Genomic DNA, 19,548 nt, shown 5'->3' with positions numbered 1-19,548 from the left:
CTGCCTCAGCAAGAACCTGAGAGCACCCCTTCTTATTACACTTGCTACTGTTCTGAGTATGCCCTATCAGCTAGCCTAAACAAATCTCCATGAAAATTTTGCAATGATGCAGACTAGAGAATGCATTTCAGATCTCTGGGGCCAATTTCCTTTAACAGATTACTGAAGTTAATAGAAGTTTGTTCATATAGGTGTATTTGGATCAGAAAAGTAAGGAAACCCTATTGTAATCTCCAATCTATCTAGAGGTAAAATTTCCAACTATCAGTACACACAGTCAGCATAGAACTTCTTGATGGTGACTAATATTCCAGCAAGGGTATTTAATGAATGTTAATGAATGTTTAATGAATTCAATGAATGTTTGCAACTGCTGCAAAATACATTCAGGAATCTCTTTCTTTCTGGTTTTCCATTGACTTCAAATTAGATAAAATTCAATCACTTTTTTACAGAAGCTTATTACAAACTTGTCCAAAGCCACAAGCATTAGTATTTTACAATATGCTTTGAGTAAAAAAAAATAAGATTTTAAAAAATTAATAGCTTGGAGATTAAACTGTCTTGATGAGGGAAGAAAGCATGTTTATTCATTACCTTTAGTAAAACAGATTTGCTCTTTTGGAAGTGCCTCTAATATCTACAGAAGTGAAATTTATTTTCAAATTCAGAGAAGCCAAAACTATTTATAGGCTTTTCTGTATGAAAATTTGCTTTATACTGCTGAATAAAGGAATGCATTCCTTGTGCAGATCACCAGCTTCTTTTTCTAGACTGCCACCTGACATAAGCACTCTGCCTGGATAATCATGTCTTCTGTTTCTAGTGAACAGTTTCTAGGATTGAACTGTACTGGTCACACAGAATTCACACAACAGAGTTAATGCAGGTTGGACTCATCAGTCTGATGAAACTCGTCAATGGTGATGACTTTACAGATGTCTCTGTTCACCCGGCTATGCAGCATCTGGGTTCATACAAATAAAGATGACTGAAGGTAACAGATTGTTCAAGCAAACATGGGAGAAATGTCAATGAGTGCTGAACCTGAGGAAAAGGATATTAATGGAAAGCTCTCCTGAGCTTATTACTTATTCATTGCACCTGATAGTTGACATAGACATCCCAATGAGCATGGAAATGAGGGTTGCCCTTTTTTTTGTTAGGGAACTGGCAGAGACTCCCACAGCTTCTTCATCCATCAGTTCAGGGTTGAGACAGCCACCTGAACCATTTGAAAGGTTGGTGGTCATAGGTTGCCAACCCATGCTACATGTGAGGGATAGGCACAGAGGAAGCTTGTAGCAGTGGGTTAGCAGGCAGGCTTCTCCAGCTGCACTGGTATCACAGATGAGATGTAAAGCCACATCTGCTGACCTTCAGCCTCAGGAAGCCCTTGATTCAGTTTTGCTTTGGCTGATTTTGTGTGACCGGGACCCATAAAACCCAGCACAAAATCTGTGGCAGTCTCTGGACTCAGTGTTCTGCCAACTTTGTCTGGCCCATTCTTTGTGTTTCATGGTACTGAAGTACCATGACATTTTCAGCCAAGAAAGCTTTGATTTCTATTCCAGCAGTTGCTACCTGTCAAGGAAACACGGTCTTGGTTGCCCAAAGGGAAGATGGAGGTCCTTTGGGGTCACTGCCAAGGGACTCCATATATGTTTCTTGTAAAATTTAGAAACTGGAATGAATTCAGCTGTCAGCGTCTATTTTCTCACTGGTCTCAATTTGCTGTTGCAGAAAGCCCTATAACCGTTCCTACTGCCATTCTGGAGATACTGCTCATCAGAGCTTCATTCTAGCTCTTTTTCTTACAGCATATCTATTTCAGAGTTCTGAGCCACGGGTAGGGGATATGGTTCGAGCTCCCACTGCATCCGCTCCTGGTGAGACAGTGTCCACACTGTCTAAATGCATGAATGGGACAGACTTAGATGTCCAGAAATTGTATTTGCTTTCTAAGTACCAAACTGCTCTTCCTAGACACCAAAGGCAATAAAATAAATATTAACGTACATGCAGAAGTATCAATTATTGGTTCTGACACACTTTTCAGGACCTTATGACTCAAGTATTTCCTCATCAATGAATCCAGTAAAACCAGTGCAAAGAATTACACATTCGGAAATGTGTGGGGGAAAAAAAAAAAAAAATCACAATCATATTCTGTATTCAGTGAAGACTCATTATTCATGACTTCACACTCCAAATAATAAAATAATTACAATGAATTCCATTCAGAGTTCTTGCTCACAACAGATGCTGGTGTATACTCTCTAGCAATAACATTAGGGAACCCATAGGAGTCCTCCAATAGCAATATCATCTTGTAGCACTGCTGGTGGTAGATTGCTATCTGTTAGCTTACTTGCATAAGCTTTCAACTTTAAAATCACAACTAACTGAAAATTAAAAATAAAAAATTTGCAGTTATTATGATGTCATTATCCTTATTAGTCTTATTATTATTACATTGGATTTATGAGGGGGTATCCATAAATGTAAACATAAACAGCTAGCATATGTGAGTAGCTGTGGCTTCAAAATTCAAGATATTGTCAGGAAAAAAAAACCCTTGATTAAAAAAATCGTTAAAGGCTTTTAAGGAACAACAACAAAGCCCCCCAAACCAAGCGTCCCCCTTTCCCCCAAAATACACCAAGTCCCCAAGCAAAGATACCCAAACAAAAAAGCCTGCTGATAACAGCTTTTCATTTCCAAAATGCAAAGCTGCCTAGTGTTCTTTTAAGTGTTCTGGAAAGAATCTTTCAACTCTTCCGGGCAGGAAGAACTACTCAAATTAGTATCATCACTGATAGACTTTTATTCCACAGCTTTGCCTACAGTATTACAGTAAATAATTTTTGAAGATAGGTCTCTATCAAATAATAGGAATTGATATTTGAAGGGGAAGTCTACATTCCATATAAAGTTTTTTTCAAATGTTAAATATACCTAGTTAGAGCCTGGCTGAAGAAGTTTACCAGCCCTGTAAATATATATCTTTTCCCTCTCTATTCAGAAAGTGACTGCATGAAAACTTTGTGTATATTTTTGCTTTATGGTTTTTAGCTAATGAAATTTGCTTATGACATTGAAACATAAAGCATCAACAAAACCCTGGTTTCCATATATTACTCTTTTCTTTACCTTTGAAAGGCCTGTTGACTAATATGTGCTTCACTCTAAATGATAAGAAATTTACAAGAATGACTAATAGAACTTTTTCCTCCCAACTCATGTGCTGGTGGGCAGTGGAATGAGTCATTAGTGATGACATTTTCTATATTTAAGTGTCTTCACCTAGCATATCTGCCAAGAGGAAAACTGACACAGCCTCTGATATGCCCACTCTTGCGTATGAAGAATGGACAAAGAGGTTTGTACTTGGGTTTACAGACATAATTGCATCATGCCGTTGGATGCAGGACAAGAATCCCACTATCAACAGAAAGGAACTTGGGAATAGGAAAGCAGGAAAAAGGACAGAACTGTTTTGTGACTTGGTACAGTCATATAGTAGAGCCACCTGCATGAATCTGAAGCAAAGACAGAAGGTGGCACATCACAAAAGGAGAGAAAATAGCTAAAGGGTCAGAAATTATCCGAGCTAAACTCTTGCACTATTCCTCAAATTTAAGTCGTTATTTCTATAATCATGAATAACCTTTTGGATTAGAAGGTGGTAACCATGCTCTCTAAATCAGTTTCAATCTACTGTTTCAGGCACCCTGTTCTGTGCCATGCCAGAACAAATATAGAATCAGCAAGAAAAGAAATTGTCTCCAGGATATTAGTACTAGGCCTCCGAAGCAGATTTCTAACTTTTATGCTAAACCTCAAGAGATGAAGGTATTTTTTCATTATGCTTTTAGGAATAAGTATCAATGATTTCCCTTCAATCAAGCCCACAGCTCTGATTTCATTTTCTTATGTTTTTATTGTGTGGTGCCTTGAGATGTTTGTTTGATAAAGTGCCCCATAAATGGGGATTTTTATTGTTATTATCATTGCACTTCTTAGGTCCCAAACTATACATTGTTGTCATACTAGCATTTTAGACTGTCTGATTTTTCGTTGCTGAGGAGGATTGATCAGTCTTGTTGCTCTTGCTAGTGAGACCAATATATTTTGTAATTAATAGAATAGTCTTTTGTAGCGTACTATGTTGGGCTGGATGCCTAAGCAGAGAGTTATTCCTCTTTACACATAGCTCTGCATTTAGCCCAATAATAATATCATATCAGTAAATAACAGAAATACAAAGCTTCCCAAGACCAGTTCTATTTCTTTGCTTTTTAATTCAGTGAGCAGTCCATCTCATCCAAAAAAACTACAGAAAAAAAACAAACCTCTTCTCAGATAAGCAAATCAAAGTACTTCAAGGAAGGTCTCCATCAGAGATAAATATTACATTCAGATTTCTGTTATAAGCAAAAGATATGACGTAAGAGCTTCTAACAACACTATTTGGTGCCTTTTTAAAATTAAACAGATTTCACAATCTTTATCATATTCCCTACCCTATCATCTTTATCCTATCGTCTTTAATTCTCATTGCTCCATCCAAATTCTGTTAAACCACAAAACACTGTTAAAGTACAGTGCAAAAAGGAGGTTGAAGTGGCCCACTTGAAGTCCAATTTGTTAAAATACGGCCTGGAATAAATGGCCACATACACTAGACAGTAGTCTGGGTCAAAATGTGTCAGGATGTGAATAACATTGATAAGAGGTTCATCAAGTGTTGGTTGATCTAAAAGACATTATAAACGATCAGGCAGTGTAATTTAGATCATCATTCACGTCAATGCTGGGGTTTACTTCACAGATTTGAATGTGATCACTGTTACACTGGCTAAGTCCACAGAAATTCAGTTTAAGTCAATGAATAATAAAATACTTAAACTAAAGTAACGGAAAAGAATTTGCCTATCTCTTCTTGCACATGTATCCTAAATTAGATCTGCTCATTTGACTGATACAAATACATTTTAGCACTTTTTATTATTGTAGCTCAGCTGGCTCTGAAATACCATAGTGACTGGAGAACAGTCCTTTTTAGTTCACACATAATCCATACTATTTTGAAATATGTTATCTATTTAGACTTTGGACCAGAGAATTGCTTCAACTGAGCTATGGAAATTTCTGCCAATTCTCAACTTTATTGCCAGGGTCAAAATATAGTTCCAAAAAGAAACTGTTATTCCCAGTTCCCAAGTCAAATTTGCAGAATTGGCATTTAAAGTAAATATAGTTTATTTTGCTTGCAAACTGAGCACAACTGATGCTGCAAAATAATAAATACGAAGCCCCAAGTGGCATATAATGGAGCTACTTTCAATGCTATACTACATATGCAGTTAGAGTGTGGGTGAGCTACAACAGAAAGTGTTCTAAGCACTGATGGACTGAAAAAAAAAATACGGAGAATCATGGATCAAAATTATGGCAGTTTTGCACTGTTTTACTAAAGTGTCTTTTTTATTTTGGAAATATAAGCAAGCCAACCAAGGGAACATACACCTCACGTACTAAATACAGTAAGAAATTTGTGATTTTCTACTTCGGTTCCTTTTGGCAAGAACAGATGGAGCTGTTTTCATTTTTCAGCCCTTTGATCCCTTGTGCACAAGCTATCATCATGCTAATAACTTTCACTGTACCTGCAATGCAAGTCCTTGCACTTCTGAGCTTTTTTATTTTGGTTAGTGCAGCTCTTCCAGACTCTGGCAGTCGATGGAAAGGCAGATGTGCCCAGGGCTTTGCTTTATGTTAGGGAAGTCAACATCTCATGCCAGGGAACTCTGACATCTCAGGAGATATCTGCACAATCTCACAGACTGCCAGCATGCACATCCCGCAGTGGGATCTTGCATACCAGGGTCCCAAAGAAAATGCAACTTGTTATGCTCAATAAAACCACACTGCCCCATCACACACATTATTATGTCTTTGCTAGTCACCTCCTTACTTGTTTTCCTGATCAAAAGCATGAAAAAAAAAATCCATAACGCATCAACTATTTGATGAGGAAGAGAAGATAGATGGCTCTGCATATTACACTGTGTTCAGTTGTCCCATTTCATCCTGAAATGCACTGAAACACAGCCACTGAGAGAGCCACTAGGGTCAAACTAGAATCTCCAGAGAGATTTTGCAAATCAGATTTTCAGAAGTAGGTACTATGAGCTAGATGCCTACAGATATCAACAATCTCCCTAAATAACCTAATGACATCACTTTCTAGTAAAATATTTTTTCACCACATAGTAGTTGTAATTTTCATTATATTTTTGACTGTTCAAATGTTGCATTTACAATTTAGTATCAGTATAATGCGGGCATTACAACCGTAATGTTTATGATAACTCAGCGTCCTGTGATAATGAAATTAAATAATCTGAAAGTAACCATGTCTGCACTTTTCTCACCTTCATCTTCCAGTTTAAACATTCTAGAAATTGCTGTCATTAACAAAAAAAATATATTTCTACCCTCTTGTTGTACCCCCTGAGCATTCAGTCCAATAATATCAACACATAACGTTCTTGCTAACTAGCAGCAAGACAGTAGTAAAAAAAATATACTAACAGGTATGAAGTAGTGCAAAGCACTCAACACCAACAAATAAAGGACACAGAGGAAAGAAGTCCTAATTAGCCAAAAATAACTCAGGCAAGAGATACTGAAATGTATTGTTCATTTAAGCATTTGCCTTATTGTAAAGAGCACAAAGAGAAACAAGATCTTTATAAGCATCCAGTAGTCACTACATAACTCATGCAACATGCCAAAGATAATTTGCAGAACTACCAATAACAGCCCATTAATACATTCTCACCTCATAAGAAGACCAGTAGGATACCAGAGCTGGACAAACTAGTCTGTGTCAGGGTTTCATTAATACATCACCTTATGCCACCACCTTATTAAGCTCATGCTTATGTACATAGTTTAGCTTTCATTAACCTGTACTGCACTTTCAGAATCAGAATTGCACTGCTTAAAATTGTTTTGCATATGTTTCTGCTGTACTGAGTTTGAGCTGTATAACTGTCCCAGACTATCTTTTTTCCTATTTCTTTTACCCTGGGATTACTACAAGGATTGCTACTCCTTGCTTTGTAACATCTCCTTCTTCCCTATGTCTCCAAGAGACAGCTTTCATGATGATCATCAAGTGTCTACGGTGAGGTGTTACATATGAAGAATCAAGTGAGTACACACTGTAAAATCATCAGGATTGCCGTATTAAAATAGCAGTAATAAACAAAATTGGTAATTAAAGCTATATCCTCCTACACAGACAGGACACTGAACTCAGTGCCAGATAGTAGGCACCTGTATCAGAAAGAGAAAGCACAGAATTTGGAAAGATTATTGGCAGTATTACTTTTTTGAGCTGAAAAAACAAACTTAGTCATAGGTAATAATGTGTTATTATTTCTACTGTTGTAGATCCTGGGAACCCTAGTTACAGAGCAGGTGTCTACAAGCATGATATCATCTCAGGAACCAGAACATCAATACCTCTATAGTTAAGTTATGATTTTTAGTATCCAGTAGAACTATTGATTTTAATTCTCAGACCTTTCTTCTGAAGACTTTTTCACAAAGAATCAAGGTATCATAATCAGGCATTTAAAGAAACGTCATACCTTCTGGTAGTCAGAAGTTTCTATTAATTGTAAGTATAATTATTTTTTTAAATTTAAAATGATTATGGTGCCTATATGATTTAACTTACATTTTCTGTAAATATATTTGCTTCACTGTATAATACAGACTATCTTCTGGGCAAAGCTGATGGAATATCCAGATTTTCATGATTCTAGGGTGGCGAAATCCACTACTATGGTCATGGAGACATACATTGACTGCATCCATAGTTTGCTAGCTCACGGCAAATTTTCAGCAGCCCCAGGAGGACAAGGTAGAAGATCCACACCCTGATGGTGGTCCATGGAACTGGGGTAAGGATATACAGAATAATTCTGTGAAGGAAGCAGGCAGATAAATAATGCACATACAGAAATCTATAATTTTCCTAACTAGGTGCAAGAGAATTTTTTTTCCTATTTTTCTATCTCTGGTTTGAAATCATTCCCCTTCCAGGAAACCATAACGATTCTTGCACAGTTTCTATTTGGTACTCATGCTCAGCTCAAAACCTGTCAGTATAAATATCATGATGACAAATGGGCTCAGGGATTTTGTTGATGGTCAGATAGTACAAAATGAATTAAATAGAAATCATGGCCAACACTGACAAAAACATTACTTGTGTGAAAATGTGAGTTGACTGATAAGACCAGTGGCCATCTTGCTTGTGTAGCACAAGCCTGTCATTCTAGAGGAAGTAATTTAAACAGAGCATGTTTACAGACTCAGCAAACAGCTGGACCAGCTCCACCTGAAAATAGCACTGGAAGTCAGCTGAGCAGCAGGAGTCTCATTTAAAAAAAGCCAGCCCAGAAATAATCTAGAGGCACAGCCTATCCCCTCAGTGACATCTGATTGACTCACAAATGGGTGTTAGCAAAGTACCTGTAAGAGACCTGTTGTCCAAGTTCCTGACACCCCACTTCTTAATAGTAACACAGTACATTTGGGGAGGGTATATCCATATAGTCAAAGAGTCAAAAGATAATATGGATTACCAGCTGATGTTGCCTTGTTCACATTTATCACTTTTTTAAAAATAAGTAAGGCTGGTTGGAGACACTAACTGCAGAAGTCACGCGTGTGGGCTGGAAGACAATGAGACGTACAGCTGTATTAAATGCATGAACCCCCTTCACATTCAAGCCCTGCAAAAGGGAGAAGCTGAAGCTCCAAACTTGCTGTGAATATGCTATTTGATAAGAGATATCTCACCAGAGTATCCTGCAAAAAGTGAGAGGATTTCAGCTGAGGTTAATCAGAGATGGATCAGGCCCAGCATAATCCGAGTGTAAAATTAGTTTCCATACAATCACATGAGGTCTCACTAAACTTTTATTTTGACTGTATTTTCAAGAGTGGGACACTTGTTTAATATGCAAGTCTCTGAGAGGCTTTGCATCAAAACTAGCAACTAAGCAATTACCTTGTAATCAGACATAGTGTTGACAATGCAATCATGTGGCAACATGTAATTACACAGTGTAACATTATACGCAGTATTTTGCTCTACACCTTGCAAACTAAGTGCTGCCATATTTTTTTCTCAAGCTGAATAAGAAAGACTCCAGAGATTCTAAACAAAGCACTCAACCTGAAAACATGATTCTCACAGCTTTTTTGTTGACATAAGTGAAATGCCCAGACAGGCCAAAAAAAAAAAAAAAAAAAAAAAAAGGTAGAATATACCTTCTCCACTCTCTTTTATTTAGGGTAGTATGAAGTGTCTTAAAGGAAGAGTTTGGAGACCAAGCCATATATCTGTATCTCCCCCCTGGGGCAGCTTCTCCAACCACTGCCAGCTGGAAGACCCACTCTCTGCACAGGCAAAATTTAACAATTCATCATGTCAAAGAATAAGGAGAACTTCTCTGACTCTGGGGATCAATCTTAACACCCAAGGGGCACAAGGGCAGGATATAAAGTCTCTGAGTTACTGTTAATGTTGCCTTCTAGTAATAAAGGCCATCCATTCCATCCATCGTTGTTAAAATTCCCAACCTATTGTTTTTTCCTATGAGAAAGCACCCTCACTTTTAGGATGTCTGAAAGTGACCTGATGCATACGAATAAAATAAAATTTAAAAAAAGAGTAAGAAAATCACCACCAGCACCAAATACTTACAGGCTGTGGTTTAAAAAAAATAATAACTTCTCCATAATTTTAGAATAAATGTTTGTTGCACTTCTAATTTCTAGAGTGCCCCAGACAGACAGTTTAAATTGATGGCTTGTTAGTGAGGACTGGCCCCTTTGTGAGATGTTTTCAGAATGATTGATTTACAATAAAGTGGCTCCTGGTGGGTGCACACAGGTGGAACTGATTCAGATCGATTCCACAGAAGCTGACTAATCAGCTGTTTAAACTGGCAGAGTGCTCAATGACAGAAACAGTGCAGCTATCATTTTCTATCTAAGATTACAAATTAACTTGTTCTGTTTATCCTGTATGCCATCAATATGGAGAGAAGCAGCTGAGAGGGAAGTGGGATTCTGGGCTGATGGTATAAAGGCTTCCCTGCAGATGTGCTTTCAAACATTGACAATAAAGGCACAAGGGGAAATTTCATTACATGTTAATGAAACCAGTGGAGAGCACCACCAAATAAGGACTCCTTTAATTAATTAACTGAAGGGGGAAGTCAACAATATTTTTAAAATGTGACCACAAAAGGATAAATCAATGCCAAAATGGCCAAGGGTAAACATGTACAGTTACTTCCTCCCCTGTCCCACACACTCCCGCACACCCTATCAGTCTGTCCCTCTCCACACATATTATATGCACACCAGAGGACTAGCATCTTTAGAAACTGGTATTTCCAGAAATGATTAATGCTAGGTAATCAACATTTCAGCCTCTACAGTCATATCCCTGAAAGTGTCATTTTTTACAACAAGATGAAAAACTCCATGGGGAACACAATGTATGTGGGTAAGCGAAAGGTGTCAGAGAGAATGTGGGTAAGTGAAAGGAGAATAGATATTCCCTGCCTCAGACCTGATAACAAGAGCAGGGGCACAAGGGGCTTGGGAGCTTAGCAAAATAATTCTAGCCATCTCTCATCCATAATGCTTCCTTCATACAACATCTCTGGCATTTGAAAAATCTGTGATTTCTTTTTTATCCTTCCTCCCCCATCCCACATCGACATACCCCATACGTTAATTACATTTAAAGCTGCAGAAAAATACCGAGTATGCCCCAGTGCAAAAGGACGGTTCTCCCCTTGTTCACAGTAGGGGCTAAAGATGATGGTGCTAGCAAATGAGTTTTGGCTAACCTACCAAACATGTTCCCCTTCACCAGACTTTTCAGGCTTATCTGAAAAAGGTTTACCTTCTCTAAACTTGTTCAGTCCTTAGCCTCTCTGCAAATCTTGACTAAGAGTGATAACTATTAGCAAATTTTGATGGCTATTTTGTGTGCCTATTTATGGTCTGAGAGCAACTCATGGCACCTGGGGTTAAAAACCAAACAAAATCAATCAACCTGACAACTGTCAACACCTACGAAATGGATTCAAATTAAAAGCAGTCATTGAAAAGTGCTGCACTAATGCCAGCATTTACCTTAAAGAAACATAGCACTTAGATACATCAGTCCTGTAAGCATTAAGATCACTGTCAATCTGACTTACTACTTGCATGTATTTAAGGAGAGACCCCAAGATGGGCCCCAAATCAAAATAGTTCTTTTATTGTAACTTTTGAGATGCATAATGTACTGTCTTACTGTCATCTGCTTTCCTCTGATTTTGATAACATAGAAATTAAAATACTAAGCAGATACTGAAATTAAATTTGGTGGCCTAAGAGGTAAATATTTTGACAGATGTACTGCTAAAGCTACTTTTTACTGCTACAGAAAGGAAAGTAAAACTTGATTGTCAGTAATACAGGAAAACAATATACTACCTGTATTGCTACATGCATGCTAAATGTCAAAAATAGTTGAGCATGCCTTTATCATGAAGTAAGTTTGTGAAGGGCAATACATTTATGTCTAAAAAAGAAAATCAAAACAAAACTCTTGGGCTGATCAACCGTGTCTCTGGATACTCACAGAATAAATGCTATTATTTGCCAAGAAAGGAAAAGAGTCTAAGAGAAAGCAATTATTAAGTAGGATAATCAGGAAGGCACATGCAACCATTGGATGTGTCACATCAGTTTCTATGATCATCTGTTTTTGAAGAGATTAACCTCTTGACCTTCACTGTTTTAGCCTTGAAAAGTGTTGAATGCCCAGCATACTGAAGTAAAATTTAGCTGCCTCATTGCTGGCTTCCTTCTAAGTCCTCAACCCTGACCTGAAGGGATCTTTTCTGACTCTCCGTCTCCAGAGAGAAGAAATAATTCAGTGCTCCTGCAAATGTAGGCCTAGCTCTGTCCTGAGAAAACTGCCAAAGCCAGCTGAATTATGTGTGCTGGTATTGTGATGTGGGCTGCTCACAGCAAATTGATCTGATAGCGCTGAAGTCATTTCACTTCAGGCCTCAGGTTGATGTGCAGTCTCAGAGGTGAGATAAGCTACCTGGTTCTGAACCAAATAAGACATGTTTCTTCAAGATAAGATTGGCAATTCAAAACCAGCCACTGCTTGGACAACCAAGCACAGGCATTGAGCATGATCTATCACAGAGAGTTTGGTTCACATGTATGTAGTACGGAAACAGAGACACACTTCAAACTTTTGCTGCCTGAGAATCTGAGACATAGATGGATGAATTGTACACAATAAAATCTAGTGGAAAACTCAGGAAAAAACTTATCAACTATCCAAGTAATGTGGGATGATGAGGTCATGAGAAGGGAATAAGAATCCCAAAGCACAGCCAGTTTCATTCTAGGTTTAGATGAGAGCAATAACAATTCCAAACTGAGCTGGTGCATATTGCGTTTCAGTTTCCTTACACCTTTACATTTTCTGGATACTGGTGATGTCACCTGATTCCCACATTGACTGCAGACCCTTCTCTGAGACTTCCCTAAACTAATTTTTGACTGAACTAGGACATTTGGGAAAAGATTTTAATTTTTCACTATGAAAAATCCATTGCGGTCTGAGTAAATACTATTAAGGTTTTTTAAAAAATCAGTTGAAATTCATGTTCAGTGATTCTCATTATACTTGTTCAGTTAGTCTGCATAGGAAAATCAGTTCTGATCAGAGCTGTAGTTCTAAGGAAGTCAGCAACATTGCAACTCCTGCCAAACCTGTTTCCTGTGGATATGCTTGAAAATTATATCAGACAGTCTTTTAGCCATGTTCCTGTAAGCTAAATGGACTCTTTTCTAATCCTTTAATCATTTGTCTAGCATTTCTTTTTACCTTCTCCAGTTTTTCTATTTTCTTCTTAACTGACATCAAGTTCAGCCATATATTCCAGAAGCAGCTGCATTAGTATCCAGAGAAGATTTTGCCTGTCTTCTCATTCAATATTCCTCTTATAGACATTACCCCTTTTGTTCTCAGTGTTTTTCATAAAAACATGTTGATCTGTAACTACAATCTTTTAATTTAATCAAGTCCTATGTTAACAGAAACCTTATTCTGCCCAGGATTAGTGTTGGGGCTGACAGTACGTTTCATCCTCTTCACCCTTTCTAATGATGAGCATTCTTCTAGCTCTCAGGAACTTCTGCAGTTTCAAAACCTTTTGAAAATCAACCTTTACCGTACAGAGGTCTTACCTAGCTCCTTTTAAATAATTGGCAGCAGGTAGAAAATTTCCACATCTTTTATGATACATACATTATACACCTACAGAAACTGATTGTAAATGAACTTACCAATATGAACAAGGGACTGTTAACACAGATTTTAGACCAGAATAACATGTCTTCCCCATCATCTTGCTGATTAATATTTGCATTGCACCTGCTTAAGAAATTACTAGTATGCTCTGATATACCAGCACCAATGCAATTGCATTGCCCTTTGCCATGTGTACTATGTATCAACAGAAGAAACAGGGAACAGGGTGTGGTAGCTCCAGAGTTGCTTTTCCATCACAAATGAAAATGTGGTTCATGACTTTCTCCAGACTCATGCTCCTATTTTTGGATTAAAATACCTCTTTTGTCACCTCCTCTAGTGTCACCACATTCTCTCAGAACCACTCTGATGTCTCTGGGAATAAAGAATCACAAGTATCTTTCATTTCCACTGAAAAGTAAAAAGATGATTGAAAGCATGAATATGTAAAAAAAGGGCACATCTCATTTGTTAGCAGCAGTTGTATGCTTTGAAACATGAATTGCAAATATAGTTGAAGTCTCAAATTTTTTGATGCAAAAGCTTCAACTGCTGCAATTTTCCAGTCATGCATCTAGTGAATATCTTTCAAAGCAAAGAAGTCGTCAACTGAAATCCAACTCTAATGAACATCTTCCTCACCAGATCTGCTACTGTGGGCATGATTATGAAGCCAGTTCTGAGCTACCACAACTGTATGACTAGATGCAATAAATCTAGCTCTATACTATCTAGCCTCACTCTCAAACCAGTTTCATGCCTATGAAAAGTCTGTTTCAGCCAGTAAAATCTTTTAAAAAATGCTTCAGAATTGCACAAGAACAAGGCAGTACTAGTGCTGCTAGTGTGCGGTGGCTTGGAGTTCCTTTTCTCTTCTTTACTGTCCTTTAATATATTATGAAGTTGAATCTCATTATCAAAACAGTTGGAAACACACCATCACTTTGATATTTCACAGGTTACCTTACACATTTCTTATCCTTTTTCCTGAGTACTGTTTGAATATAGTCTATTGCCATCTGTACACTCAAAGGATAACCCTGAGCACGCTAAGTATGCTGCAAACACAAGCATGTGGAGCTCTGGGCAAACACCGTTGCACTGCATGTAAGTGAGGCTGAGGCTCTTCTGCTCAAGAAACAGCAGTCCCAAAAATCTCTTTCCATTCTGTGCAAAACTTACACAAGCAAGGATGAAATGTCCAGTCCTTATATCATTTACCCACCCCGACAGTGTTTGTTTGAACTGTATCAAGCTGCTGTTGGAAGAGTCTTTTATTTTAATGAACTTCTGATACATGCATGGATACTCACGGAAAACCACTTAATAGAAAGCCATGCTTTTTTGTTATTTGTCTAATATGTTGCCTTTTAAGTACATAAGTATGGGTTAAGCACACAGCAATTCCTATCTATTCCCTGTAGGTATTCCCATACTAGCAATCATTTCCCATGTTCAAAAATGTAATTGCTCGGAATTCCAGAGGAAGATTAATTATTCTGTAGTTATCTGCTACTTGCTAAGGAAAAAAACAACTAACTGAGGTTAGAGGAGTGAACAAAACTACATAAACACTGTAATCAATGACCTAACTATTTATGTACTACAACACTCAGCCACTTTGAACCTAGCAGAATCTTCCTTGCCAAAACAGTTCCTGTGTTAACTAGCCTCTGAACCTGTGAGTCTCTGTAAATTATAGTTTTACAAAGGCAAAGATATCAAGAAAAAAAATTCCATTAAAACTACATGTTTAATGAACTAGATTTTTCCTCATATCTTTTGGCTGCAATCAAAAGAGCCACTTTGTCCTGCATTTTGCCTTTATAACCTCAGTCAAACTGCAAATCAAATTCTAAAGTGAGAGATGTGGTGACATTTCACCAGTCTTTTATAAAATTTCCCTAGCTCCAGTGTGCAAAGGGGAACTAACAAATTACACTAGAAAGTTTTCTTATACTAACTGAAAGCCAGTGGGAAAAAATATTAAATAACATACATTTTCTGGCTGTCAATTCAGAAGAAACTTAGCATTTGAGAATATGTCAGTATTAAAAATTCTTTTCTGTTGGTGGTGGTAACCTTATAATCAAGTAAATAAGCCGTTAAAAATGGGCAAAGAGGCAGATATATAAACAGCCTAAACCTTTAGGCTAAAGCCCCATTCTTACAGACCTGGCACTAACCTGTTATTTTCAATGGATCACTTTTTGCTTTGATACATATACCTCTTTCAAGGTGCCAGACTAGCCAGGGTTCATGACCATGCACTATAAGATTCATCTACGTGAGCAAAACTGGAGGAGAGAAGTGTTGGTCGTAAAGATTCAATGGATTTGGAAGTGTGTTTTAAACTGAAATGACCACAGCATCAGTCAGATGTGAGGAACAGGGTGGGAAGAGGGATTCCTTAAGCAAAATTCACAGGGGAAAGTGAAAAACAGCGATAACTAAGACTTACATAAAACAGTGCAAATGGTGGAAACTGATGCAAACTCTGTTACTCTAACATTTGGGGAAAGGTCTGGAAAAGCCAGTAATGATTAGAATGATGTTGACTGTCAACAGATTAAAGGAATTGTTCTTATGATAAATCAAACATTCAGTTTTTCACTGGCAGGGGCATAGGTCCTAAAACAATAACTGATCATTTATCTAAAATAATTTCTCAATAAAGACGAGTTTCTAGGACTTTAGGGGATGAGAAGTTCACCTCAAGCTAGGAAGAGAAGATGATGTTAATTTTTTAAATAACTGAAAGAAAACTGCATGTCAAAGATATTTCTTTAGATGTGTATAAACTGTTGAGCAGTCAATCATGAGTGGGTTTTCTGTGCTGCTTTTAATCTTGAAGTTGCATATGTACAGCTTAATTGCCCATGGGCAAGAACTGAGGGAGTATGGTTTTTATTTAAAGGAATTCAAAAACTGTTGGTCAAACAAAACCTTTCATTTAATGTTTCTCACTGTTCTCTGTGTGCAAAAGACAGAAGAAAAGAGAGAGTAAGTATAGAATTTTTATCAAAGATTTGCACTCCAGGGAACCAGCTTTAGATCTAAATCTAGTCAAGAATGCAATAGGGGTTTCTTCCCAGGTGGGGAAGAGGATAATTAACATAATTCAGGGAAGGAAATTAATTGTGATAGATTAGAATATTTTATATTAAATGCAAATTTCCCATTGATTTTTGTACTTGAATTCTAACAGCTATAATACATTGAAGATAGGGAAATATAATAATAATGATGACATTAATAGCACTCTAGTGTAAAGAATTATTAAGACTTAAATGTGATACTTTTCAATAATGGTAGATGAACTGAATTTGAGGCATATTCAAGGAAAGCTTCAAGCATTGATTTAATTTAGCTTTATACCCAGTAAATTGGACTAATGTCATGCCACCATCCTTAGGCTTGAAAAGTAAGAAAATTGAAGAATTTTTTTTCTTTTTTTCCCCATAGCCCTTATAGTTAAATTGTTTCTGGGCAGTAATTTATATTTGGTACTACCTTTACTACAAACAGCATCATAACAGAGCAGTTAAGATATATTGCTTTGGCACCAGGAAGGAAAATATGCCTGTATTCTCAGACCTGCCCAGGATGTAATATGAACTGGGACTTTAAGAGGACAGACCTAGCCACATCACGCTCTCAAGTGCTAGAGCTACAAAAAGACATTTGTCTGTTTGTGTTAACCAAATGGGCTGGCCTGATTGGGAAGGCCCTTTTGTATTTTGTCAATGAGCACTAAAAAATTTAACCTTACCAAGGTCTTATGAGGCTCTATGTATGACACAGTACGTTACAGTTTTTTACCAGAAAATACGTATCCTATAAAGAGATAAAAATAATAGAATCTGTGACATTATGAGAACAATTTGCCATGTTTTCATCCCCCTTGAAAATTTTTTTTCTCATTTCTGCAAGATAATTTAAAGAGGAGGAGTCTCTTCTTGGGATAAGAAAAAAAAGGAGGACAAACTTAGAGCCTAAGTGGACCATCAGGCCCTGAAAAAGGAAAATCAACAGGGATGCTGCTTTGGCAGCAAGAACAAGAAACACCATCCACCAGTCACTATTTTTATAGCATTTGAGTTATACTGTATGAGCTTTATGAGAAACAAGTAAACATAAACAGATCTTATGACTGGTGCAAAAGGCTGTCTTTTCTGACATGGGTCAACAAGAGCAGTACATCACTCTGGTTGCTACAAGGCATTAAAATAATCTGCCCTAGATTTGCTGCCTTGTTTTATCAGAGAATAAATTTAGTTTACTTTGGTATGGAAGCAAAGTTGTGTTAGTGTTAGGTTTTCATGCCCAGCATTAGCAATGAAAGAATGGAAAAAAAAGTTTGCCTCTGCACAGATATTATCCCAACACTAGATCCCAAGGTAAAGAGTCTGCATAAAACCCTGAGACCTACAGCAAAACACCTAGGGTACAAAATACATGACATATTACATATTTTGTGTTCTTACCGGGGGGGGGGGGGGGGGGGGGTTCTTTCATTTTATTTTTACAATTTTAAAATTAATTGCTCTGTGTGGCAGATACTGTCTTATTATTTCACATTCAGCTGAGACCAACACAATTCCCTTATATCTACTTTACTATCACAACTTGTGGGGGTTATTTCCCTGGCAAAAGAGTAAGAATTTTTTTTTTTTTAATTTGGTTCTTAAGATACTACTGTTAGTGAGGTTTAAACTATGGATAAACTTGTGTTTTGCACAAAATAATGGGTTTGGGGGTTCTGTTAAGCTCCTGACAGCTGAAATGAGACCTCTGCAGTTTTTTTTATAACTGACAGACTGTAACAGCCAAGGACTTCAAAAAGGGGGGCTTAAGTGTGCTGGTGGAAGAAGTCACAAGAACAGAGTGGAACAAGCCTCTATGCTCAGTGATTCAAGAATGCTAACCTGTGGGTACCAAAACGGGCTGAACCATACCATGCATTTTGGGATTCTGCGAGGAGGTAGCTTGCCTCTGTCTGCCACATTCCTGCTTCCGAAAGGAACTGCCCAATTCTCTCTGAATGTGTTAGTCTTCCTGGAGTAATGAAGTCACATGTATACATCCTTTTCCCTGTGCTAAATGTGATTTTGAGAAGGTGACAGGCATGTTAAGCGTTCAGCTCAGGCAGAGCCCTGAAATTGCTATTAGATGAATTTCAGGTGACATGTGAGTTCCCTCTCTCACTGAGGGACGTTGTAGAGCCATGAGTGTTCAAAGCTTGCTGTCTCTGTAGTGATAGGAAGAGTTTGGGTTTTTTTGTTTGTTTTTTTTTTTACCAAGGCAGTATCTGTAGCATGTTGAGAGACATTACAGAGGAAACCCTCTGTATTTCAAATGGAAAATCAACCTGTATGTAAAACAGATGCAATTACAACTGAATACAGACCTGAAAATAGATGAGTTGGGAGTTTAACAGAGCTGAGCAGGAGACCTACATTCTTAAAATACAGCAAGTATTTGATATCAAGGACAAGCCTGGTTCTAGGCTATTGGGACTCTTCAAATTGGGAGTGCAATTCCCTGGGAAGATTTCCCCCGCCCCCCTGGATGGGAGCTTAACAGAGTCGCTGCATTTCCCAGGAGCTGGGTGTGGCTGGGGGCTCACTTGCTCAGCAGACCTGCCAGCAGGAGAAACCTTTCCATTTTGGATTAAGTCTTCATGGTCCCATGCTGCGAGATCACACCCAGGCTCTGCAGGAGCTGACGTGACCTCAAATAGAGGTCAGAAAATCAGCCAGGCACAGCTCTCTGGGTCAGTTCTTCAATTTCAGCTGTGAAGTTACAATCACACAACACTGCAATTTCCAGTATTACTTCCCACTTTAAATAACAGGTTCAGATGCTGAGAGAGGACTAGTATATTCTAACTTAAAAGCTGAATATGAATCTGAGATTCTGAAAACGTATTTAGAAACCAGTCTTATCTAGTACTGTGATTAAGAGCTTCCTGGAGAAGTACTGAACAGTGTTCGAAACTTGTGAATTAACAAAGTGAAGAGGAGTTGGGGGAGAAATTGCTCAACATTTTTTTGAAAATAAGCTATACAGTATAAATAATGTATAATTAATATACATACCGTGGTTTAACCCCA

The sequence above is a fragment of the Haliaeetus leucocephalus genome, unplaced genomic scaffold (genome assembly GCF_000737465.1).
Source record: "Haliaeetus leucocephalus isolate CR32 unplaced genomic scaffold, Haliaeetus_leucocephalus-4.0 Scaffold229, whole genome shotgun sequence".
Lineage (NCBI taxonomy): Eukaryota > Metazoa > Chordata > Aves > Accipitriformes > Accipitridae > Haliaeetus > Haliaeetus leucocephalus.
The sequence above is the reverse complement of the archived record's forward strand: the minus strand, read 5'-3'. Positions refer to the sequence as shown.